The sequence below is a fragment of the Oryx dammah genome, unplaced genomic scaffold (genome assembly GCF_014754425.2).
Source record: "Oryx dammah isolate SB20612 unplaced genomic scaffold, SCBI_Odam_1.1 HiC_scaffold_21, whole genome shotgun sequence".
Lineage (NCBI taxonomy): Eukaryota > Metazoa > Chordata > Mammalia > Artiodactyla > Bovidae > Oryx > Oryx dammah.
This window is the reverse complement of record NW_024070205.1, coordinates 78,180,880-78,191,197: the sequence shown is the minus strand read 5'-3', so window position 1 is coordinate 78,191,197 and position 10,318 is coordinate 78,180,880. Positions and strand designations below refer to the sequence as shown.

Genomic DNA, 10,318 nt, shown 5'->3' with positions numbered 1-10,318 from the left:
AAATAGATTCACACACACACACACACACACACAAGATGAGAATACAAGCATACAATAAAACCATCATCAACCCATAAAAAGTAAAGCAAAAGAATGAAACAGTGGAGAAATATAGAATCAACTGGAAAACAAGGTTTAAAATGGCAATAAATACATATTTATCGATATTTAACTTACATGTCAATAGACTGCTCCAATCAAAAGACATAGAGTGGCTGACTGGAAAGAAAAACAAGGGTCTACAATATGTTGCCTCTAAGAGACCTACTTTAGGGCAAAGGAAACACACAGATTGAAAGAGAGGGGATGGGAAAAGATATTTCATGCAAATGGAAATGACAAAAAAGCGGTGGTCACAATATTCAGACAAAATAAACTTAAAAACAAAATGGGTGCTTGCTTCAGCAGCACATATACTAAAATTGGAATGAAATAGAAAATTAGCATGGCCTCTGCACAAGATGACAATGAATTATGAATTTGTGAAGAGCTCCATGGTTTTGGTTCAAGAGGACCTATACCTATACCTATGGCTGATTCATGTTGATGTATGGCAGAAGTTCAGTTCAGTTCAGTCGTGTCCAACTCTTTGAGACTCCGTGAATTGCAGCACGCCAGGCCTCCCTGTTCATCACCAACTCCCGGAGTTCACCCAAATTCTTGTCCATCGAGTCAGTGATGCCATCCAGCCATCTCATCCTCTGTCGTCCCCTTATCCTCCTGCCCCCAATCCCTCCCAGCATGAGTCTTTTCCAATGAGTCAACTCTTCGCATGAGGTGGCCAAAGTATTGGAGTTTCAGCTTCAGCATCAGTCCTTCCAAAGCACACTCAGGACTGACCTCCTTTAGAATGGACTGGTTGGATCTCTTTGCAGTCCAAGGGACTCTCAAGAGTCTTCTCCAACTCCACAGTTCAAAAACATCAATTTTTCGGCACTCAGCTTTCTTCACAGTCCAATTCTTATGTCCATACATGACCACTGGAAAAACCATAGCCTTGACTAGATGGACCTTTGTTGACAAAGTAATGCCTCTGTTTTTCAATATACTATCCAGGTTGGTCATAACTTTCCTTCCAAGGAGTAAGCGTCTTTTAATTTCATGGCTGCAATCACCATCTGGAGTGATTTTGGAGCCCCCCAAAATAAAGTCAGCCACTGTTTCCCCATCTATTTGCCATGAAGTGATGGGACCAGATGCCATGATCTTCGTTTTCTGAATGTTGAGTTTTAAGCCAACTTTTTCAGTTTCATCTTTCACTTTCATCAAGAGACTTTTTAGTTCCTCTTCACTTTCTGCCATAAGGGTGGTGTCATCTACATATCTGAGGTTTTTGATATTTCTCCCAGCAATCTTGATTCCAGCTTATGCTTCTTCCAGCCCAGCGTTTCTCATGATGTACTCTGCATATAAGTAAAATAAGCAAGGTGACGATATACAGCCTTGATGTACTCCTTTTCGTATTTGGAGCAAGTCTGTTGTTCCATGTCCAGTTCTAAATGTTGCTTCCTGACCTGCATATAGGTTTCTCAAGAGGCAGGTCAGGTGGAAACCAACCCAATATTCTAAACCAATTATCCTTCAGTTAAAAATAAATAAAACCAAAGTGGGATATCAGATCCCACATGTCGCACAGAAACTAAGGCTGTGGGTCAAACTACTGGGCCTGTATGCCACAACTACTGAAGCCCACGCAATCTGGAGTCCATGTGACACAACTACTGAGCCTGCATGCCACAGCTAGACACTCTAAGTGTGAAAATAAATGACTCCTACATGACATAATGAAGATTGCACAAGGTGTAACTAAGACCCAAGGTTGCTGAGTAATTAATTTTAAAAAGGCATAAAGAAAGATACTGTATAACGATAAAAGATCAATACAAAAGAAGGATTTTACACTTGCCAGCAAGAATGAAAACTGACATTTCCCTGCCCTGTGGCCAGTACGGAGTTGTCAACATATATGCAACTAATATAGGAGCACCCAAATACATGAAACAAATACTAACAGACAAAAAGGGAGAACTGACAAGAATACAATTATAGTAGGAGACTTTAACATACAACTCACATCAATGGACAGATTTTTGAGGCAGAAAAGAAATAAGGCAACAGAGATCATCAATGATACTATAAAACAGTTAGACAGTTGATATTGGCAGCACTTTACATTAAAATAACAGAACACACATACTTTTCAAGTGTACGTGGAATGTTTACTAGTATTAACCACATACTAGGGCACAAAACAAATCTCAAAAATTTTGTTGTTCAGTTGCTAAATCCTGTCCAACTCCTGGGAACCCTATGGACTGCAACGTGCTAGGCTTCCTTGTCCATCACTATCTCCCTGAGACTGCTCAAACACGTGTCCATTGATTTGGTGATGCCATCCAACCATCTCATTCTATGTTGACCCCTTCTCCTCCTGCCCACAATCTTTCCCAGTATCATGTTCTTTTCCAATGAGTTGGCTTGTCTCATCATGTGCCCAAAGTATTGGGGCTTCAGTTTCAGCATCCGTCCTTCCAATGAATATTCAGGGTTGATTTCCTTTAGGATTGACTGATTTGGCCTCCTTGATGTCCAAGGGACTATCAAGAGTCTTCTCCAGCATCACAGTTTGAAAGCATCAATTCTTCATCACTCAGTCTTCTTTATGTTTTCACTTTTTCCTCTTCTATTTGCTGTGAAGTGATGGGACCAGATGCCATGATCTTTGTTCTTTGATTGTTGAGTTTTGAGCCAGCTTTTCCACTCTCCTCTTTCACCTTCATCAAGAAGCTCAAGAAGTTCCTCAAGAAGTTCCTCTTCACTTGCTGCTGTTAGGGTGGTATCATCTGCATTTCTGAGGTTGCTGATATTTCTCCCAGCAATCTTGATTCCAGCTTGTGATCCATCCAGCCCAGCATTTCACATGATGTGTTCTGCACAGAATTTAACAGGGTGACAATATGCAACCTTGATGTATTCCTTTCCCAATTTTGAGCCAGTCCATTTTTCCATGTCTGATTCTAACTGCTGCTTCTTGACCTGCATACAGGTTTTTCAGGAGGCAGGTAGGGTGGTCTGGTATTCTCATCTCTTTAAGAATTTCACAGTTTCCATAGTGTGGAAAGCCTTTGGTGTAGCCTTTAGTTTAGGCAATGAAGTAGCAGTAGTCAGTGTAGTAGAGGTTGTTTTGGAATTCCCTTGCTTTCTCTATGATCCAGTGAATGTTGGCAATTTGATCTCTGGTTCCTCTGCCTTTTCTAAATGTTCACATACTGTTGAAGCTAAGTTTGAAGAATTTTGAAAATGACCTTGCTGGCATGTGAAATGAGAGCAATTGTATAGTAGTTTGAACATTCTTTTTGCCCTTCTTTGGGATTGGAATGAAAACTGACATTTTCCTGCCCTTGTGGCCACTGCTGAGTTTTCCAAATTTGCTGGCATGTTGAGTGCAGTACTTTAACAGCAGCATCTTTTAGGCTTTGAAATAGCTCAGGGGGAATTCCAGCAACTCCACTAGCTTTGTTCATAGTAATGCTTCTTAAGGCCCATTTGACTTCACACTCCAGGAGGTCTGGCTCTAGGTAAGAGACCACACCACTGTGGTTAACTGCATCATTAAGATCTTTTTTATACAGTTCTTCTGTATATTCTTGCCATGTATTCTTAATCTCTTCTGCTTCTGTTAGGTTTTTGCCTTTTCTGTCTTTTATTGTGCCCATTTTGCATGAAATGTTCCGTTGGTATTTCCAATTTTCTTGAAAAGATACCTAGTCTTTTCCATTCTATTGTTTTCCTCTATTTCTTTGCATTGTTCACTTAGGAAGTCTTTATTATCTCTCCTTGCTTTTCTCTGGAACTCTGCATTCAGTTGGGCATATCTTTCCATTTCTCCTTTGCTTTTCACTTCTCTTCTCAGCTATTTATAAGGCCTCCTCAATCATTTTGCCTTCTTACATTTCTTTTTCTTTGTGATGTTTTTGTCACTATCTCCTGTACAATGTTACAAACCTCTGTCCATAGATCTTCAGGCACTCTGTCTATCAGATCTAAAAACTTGAATCTATTTTTCACTTCCACCATATCATCATAAGGGATTTGATTTAGGTCATACCTGAATGTCCTAGTGGTTTTCCTTACTTTCTTTAATTTTAGTCTGAATTTTACAATACGGAGGTAGTGCAGTAAATGCAATCTTATCTTGCAATAAGATATGAGCCACAGTCAATTCCAGGTCTTGTTTTTGCTGACTGTATGGAGCTTCTCTCTCTTTGGGTTCAAAGAATGTAATCAATATAATTTCAATGTTCAAAAAATTCAAGAGTATAGAAATTATTAGCACAATGGCATGAAACTTAAAATCAACCACAAAAAAAGAAATAGGGGTGGGGAAGCGATTACATGGAGGCTGTTATTTCATTTTAATAATGCAACTAAAAAACTAATGGGACAGCAAAGAAAATCAATAAGGAGATTAAAAAATTCCCTAAGATAAATGACAATGAAAACACAACCATACAAAACCTATGGGATACAACAAAGCAGTTATTAGAGGGAAGTTCATAGCAATACAAGCTTTCTTCCAAAACAAGAACAGTTTCAAATAAACAACCAAAACAAACACCTGAAAATACTAGAAAAATAGTTAAAACCTAAAGTTAGCAAAAGGATGTAAATAATAAAGATCAGAGTGGAGATAAGTAAAATAGATTTTTAAAAATAGAAAAAAATCAATAAAATCAAGAACTGGTTCTTTGAATGAGTAGACAAAATTGATAATCCCGTCACTGGACTCACCAATGAGAAAAGAGAGAGAATCCAAATAAATAAAATAAGTGAAAAATATCAACCAATACTGCATAAAAACAAACAAAAAAAATAGAATATTATGAATAGTTATATGCTAACAAATTCAACTACCTAGAAGAAATGGACAATGGAAATGTACAGCCTATCCAAGTTGAGTCAAGAAGTAGATAATTTGAACAGACTGATCACTAGAAATGAAACAAAACCTGTAATTTTAAAAACTCTATATAAACAAAAGTCCAGGACCAGATGACTTTACAGATGAATTCTTGGAGACATATGGAAAAGAACTTGTACTAATCATTCTCTAACTCTTCCAAAAGATAGAAGAGAAGGCAACACTTTCAAAGACATTCTATGAAGCCATCATCATTCTGACACCAAAACCAAAGATCCTGCCGAAAAAAGAAAATTACAAGCCAATATCTTTGATTAAATGCAAAAATTCTCACTAAAATATTAGCAAAATGAATCCAACAACACATAAAAAGCATGGATTAAATGGGATTCATCCCAAATTCACAAGGATGGTTGAACATGCATAAATCAATCTATATGATAAACCACATCAACAAAAGAAGACAAAAACCACATAATCATTTCAATAAATGCAGAAAAAGCTATTGAAGAAGTTAAACATCCATTCATGGTAAAATCTCTTAAACTGCATATAGGGAGAATATGTCTCAACACAATAAAAGCTATTTATAACACAAACACTTGGAGGATAAACAATATGTTCCTAATTAGTCAATGGATCAGTGAAGAAATCAAAGAGAAAATAAAAAATACCTAGAGAAAAATGACAACAAAAATACAGCAATTCAAAACCTATTGGATAAGGAGAAGCAGCTCTAAGAGTAAATTTTATAGCAATACAACACTACTTCAAGAAACAATAAAAATCTCAAACAACCTATCCTTACACCTAAAGCAACTAAAGACAAAAGAACAAATAAAACACAAAGTAGTAGCAGGAAAGAAATCATAAAGATCAGAGCAGAAATAAATGGGATGAAAATACCAGACCACCTTATCTGCCTCCTGAGAAACCTGTGTGCAGGTCAAGGAACAACAGTTAGAAGCAGACATGGAACAACAGATGGGTTCAAAATTGGGAAAGTAGTACGTTAAGGCTGTGTATTGTCACCCTGATTATTTTACTTATATGCAGAGTACATCATGTGAAATGGCAGGCTGGATGAAGCACAAGCTGGAATCAAGATTGCCAGGAGAAATATCAATAACCTCAGATATGCAGATGGCACCACCCTTATTGCAGAAAGTGAAGAAGAACTAAGAAGCCTCTTGATCAAAGTGGAAGAGGAGAGTGAAAAGGCTGACTTAAAACTCAGTATTCAAAAAGCTAAGATCATGGCATCTGGTCTCATCACTTCATAGCAAATAGATGGAATACAATGGAAACAATGAAGACTTTATTTTCTTGGGCTCTGAAATCACTGCAGATGGTGACTGCAGCCATGAAATTAAAAGATGCTTGCTCCTTCAAAGAAAAGCTATGACAAACCTAGACAGCATATTAAAAGCAGAGACATCACTTGCTGGCAAAAGTCTGTATAGTCAAAGCTATGATTTTTCCAGTAGTCATGTATGGATGTGAGAGTTGGACCATGAAGAAGGCTGAGCACTGAAGAATTGATGCTTTTGAACTGTGGTGTTGGAAAAGACTCTTGAGAATCCCTTGGACTGCAAGGAGATCAAACCAGTTAATCCTAAAGGAAATCAAACCTGAATATTCATTAGGACTGATGCTGAAGCTGGAACTCCAATACTCTGGCCACCAGATATGAAGAGCCAGTTCACTGGAAAAGATGCTGATGCAGGATAGAAGGTAGGAGGAGAAGAAGATGACAGAGGATGAGATGGTTGGATGGCATCACCAGCTCAATGGACATGAGTCTGAGCAAGCTCTAGGAGATGGTGAAGGACAGAGAAGCTTGACATGCTGCAGTCCATGGGTCCCAAAGAGTTGGACATGACTGAGCAACTGAACAACAGCAAGATGAAGAAATGGACAAAGTCTTAGAAAGATACATCCTTCCAAGGCAAAACCAGGAAGAAATAGAAAACATGAAAAAACTAATCACAAGTACTGAAATTGAAACTGTGATTAAAATTCTTCCAACAAAAAGGGCAGGGACAGGTGGCTTCATAGCTGAATTCTATCAAACATTTAGAGAAGAGTTAACACCTAGCCTACTGAAACTCTTCCAAAAATTTGCAGAGGAAAGAATAATCTCAAGCTCATTCTACAAGGCCACCATTATGAGATACCAAAATTAGACAAAGATATCACACAAAACAAGAGAACATTACAGACCAGTATCACTGGTGGGCATAGCTGTAAAAATCCTCACAAAAATACTAGCAAACGGACTCCAATAACACATTAAAAAAAAATCATATACCCTGGTCTAGTAAAATTTATCCCAGGGATGCAAGAATTATTCAATATAGGCAAATCAATCAGTGTGATACACTGCATTAACAAATTAAAGAACAAAAATCATATGATCATCTCAATAGATACAGAAAAAGCTTTTGACAAAGGTCAACAGTCATTTATGATAAATTTTTTAAAAAAGTTCAGAAAGTGGGCTTACAGGAAACCTGAAAGTGTTAGTCACTCAGTCATGCCTGACTCTTTGTGACCCCATGTACTGTAGCCCACTAGGCTCCTCTGTCCATGGAATTCTTCAGGCAAGAATGACCTAGGGATAGAACCTGGGTCTCCTGCCTTGCAGGCAGATTCTTTACCATTTGAGCCATGAGGACACCTACCTCAACATAATAAAGGCCATATACAACAAACCTACAGCTAACATCATACTCAGTGGTGGAAAGCTGAAAGCATTTCCTCTAAGACCACGAATGAGACAAAAATGTCCACTCTTGCCAATTTTATGCAACATAATTTTGGAATTCCTAGCCACATCTATCAGAGAAGGAAAAGAAGTAAAAAAAAAAAAATTCAAGTTGGAAACAAACAAGTAAAACACTCACTGTTTGCAGATGACGTGGTACTATACATAGAAAATCCTAAAGATGCTATCAGAAAACTTCTACAGCTCATCAATGGTTTTGGTAAAGTTCCAGGATATATATATATATAGAGAGAAATCTCTTGTATTCATATACACTAACAGTGAAAGAGCAGAAAGAGAGATTAAGGAAACAATCTCATTTACCATTGCAACAACAACAAAAAAATACCTAAGAATAAACCTACCTAAGCAGGCAAAAAGCCTATAGTCAGAAAACTATAAGACTCTGATGAAAGAAATCAAAGAAGCAAATATATATCATATACCTGGATGAGAAGAATCAATACTGTAAAAATGACTATACTATTCAAAGCAATCTAAAGATTCAATGCAATCCCTATCAAAATACCAATGACATTTTTCAAAGAATCAGAATAAAAATGTTTGCAATTTATATGGAAGCAAAAGGCTTCAAATAACCAAAGCAGTCTTGAGAAAGAACAGAGCTGGAAGAAGCAGGTTCCCTGGCTTCAAACTCTTCCACAAAGCCACAGTAATCAAACCAACGTGGCACTGGCACAAATACAGATATAAACATCAATGGAACAGAATGGAAAACCCAGAGAAAAATCCATGTACATATGGTGACCTAAGCTTTGACAGAGGCAAGACTATACAATGGAGAAATGACAGTCTTTTCAATAAGTGGTGCTGGGAAAACTGGACATGTGAAAGAATAAAATTAGGACACTCCCTAACACCGTACAAAAAATAATCTCGAAGTGGATTAACGACCTAAATGTAAGGCCAGATACTATAAAACTCTTAGACGGAAATATAGGTAGAACACTCTGTGATGTAAATCATAGCAAGATCTTTTTCAATCCACCGCTTAGAGTAATGAAAATAAAAATAAACAAATAGGACCTAAGTGAAAGTAAAGTCGCTCAGTCGTGTCTGACTCTTTGCGACCCCATGGACTGTAGCCTACCAGGTTCCATCATCCATGGGATTTTCCAGGCAAGAGTGGGTTGCCATTTCCTTCTCCAGGAGATCTTCCCAACCCAGGGATTGAACCCAGGTCTCCCTTATTGTAGGCAGATGCTTTACCATCTGAGCCACCAGGGAAATCCCTAAATAGGACCTAATTAAATGTAAAAGCGTGTACACAGCAAAGGAAACCATAAACAAAAGGAAAAGACAACCCTAAGAATGGGATAAAACATTTGCAAATGAAGCAACTGACAAGGAATTAATCTCCAAAACATAAAAAATTAACATGCAGCTCAATTAAAAAACAAACAAACAAAGCAGTTCATGGAAATCCTTAACAGACATTTCAACAAAGAAGACATATGGGTGACCAACAAACACATGAAAAGGTTCTCAACATCACTAATTATAAAAGAAATGCAAAGCAAAACTACAATGAGGTATCACTTCACACTGGTTAGAATGGGTATCATCAAAAAATCCACAAATGATAAATGCTGGAGAGAGTGAGGAGAAAAGGGAACACTCCTACATTGTTGGTGGGACTATAACTTGGTACAGCCACTATGGAGAATGGTATGGAACTGCCTTAAAAAGAAATTATAACTAGAGCTACCATATGACCCAGTGAATCCACTCATAGGCATATATTCAGAAAAAACAATCATTCAAAAAGATGCATGTACCTGATGTTCCTATGGCACCATTTACAATAGCCAAGAAAAGGAGGCAGCCTAAATGTCCATCAGTGGAGAAATGGATAAAGAATATGTGGTACATATATACAACGAAATATTATTCAGCTATAAAAGGAAAGAAATTGAGCCAGTTGTAGTGATGTGGATGGACCTAGAGACTGTCATACAGAGTGAAGTAAGTCAGAAAGAGAAAAACAAATATTGTTTAATATCGCTTATATGTGAAATCTAGAAAAATGGTACACTTCAGTTCAGTCACTCAATTGTGGCCAACTGCGACCCCATGGACTGCAGTACACCAGGCCACCCTGTCCATCACCAACTCCCAGGGTTTACTCAAACTTATGTCCATCGAGTCGGTGATGCCATCCAGCCATCTCATCCTCCGTCGTCTCCTTCTCCTACCACCTACAATCTTTCCCAGCATCAGGGTCTTTTCCAATGAGTCAGTTCCTCCCATCAGGTGGACAAAGTACTGGAGTTTTAGCTTCAGCATCAGTCCCTCCAATGAATATTCAGGACTGATATCTTTTAGGATGGATTGGCTGGATCTCCTCACAGTCCAAAGACTCTCAAGAGTCTTCTCCATCACCACAATTCAAAAGCATCAATTCTTCGGCACTCAGCTTTCTTTATAGTCCAACTCTCACATCCACATGTGACTACTGGGAAAACCATAGTTTTGACTAGACTGACCTTTCTTGGCAAAGTAATGTCTCTGCTTTTTAATATGCTATCTAGGTTGGTTATAGCTTTTCTTCCAAGGAGCAAGTGTCTTTTAATTTCATGGCTGCAGTCACCATCTGCAGTGATTTTGCC

General features: G+C 38.0%; 1 non-coding gene across 1 annotated transcript; it reads left to right on the top strand.

Annotated features, from left to right (window-relative positions):
* Positions 1-392: 392 nt before the first annotated feature.
* On the top strand, positions 393-502 carry LOC120880722. The gene has a single exon (XR_005725121.1). It is a non-coding gene; the product is annotated as a U6 spliceosomal RNA (small nuclear RNA).
* The last annotated feature ends 9,816 nt before the right edge of the window (positions 503-10,318 follow it).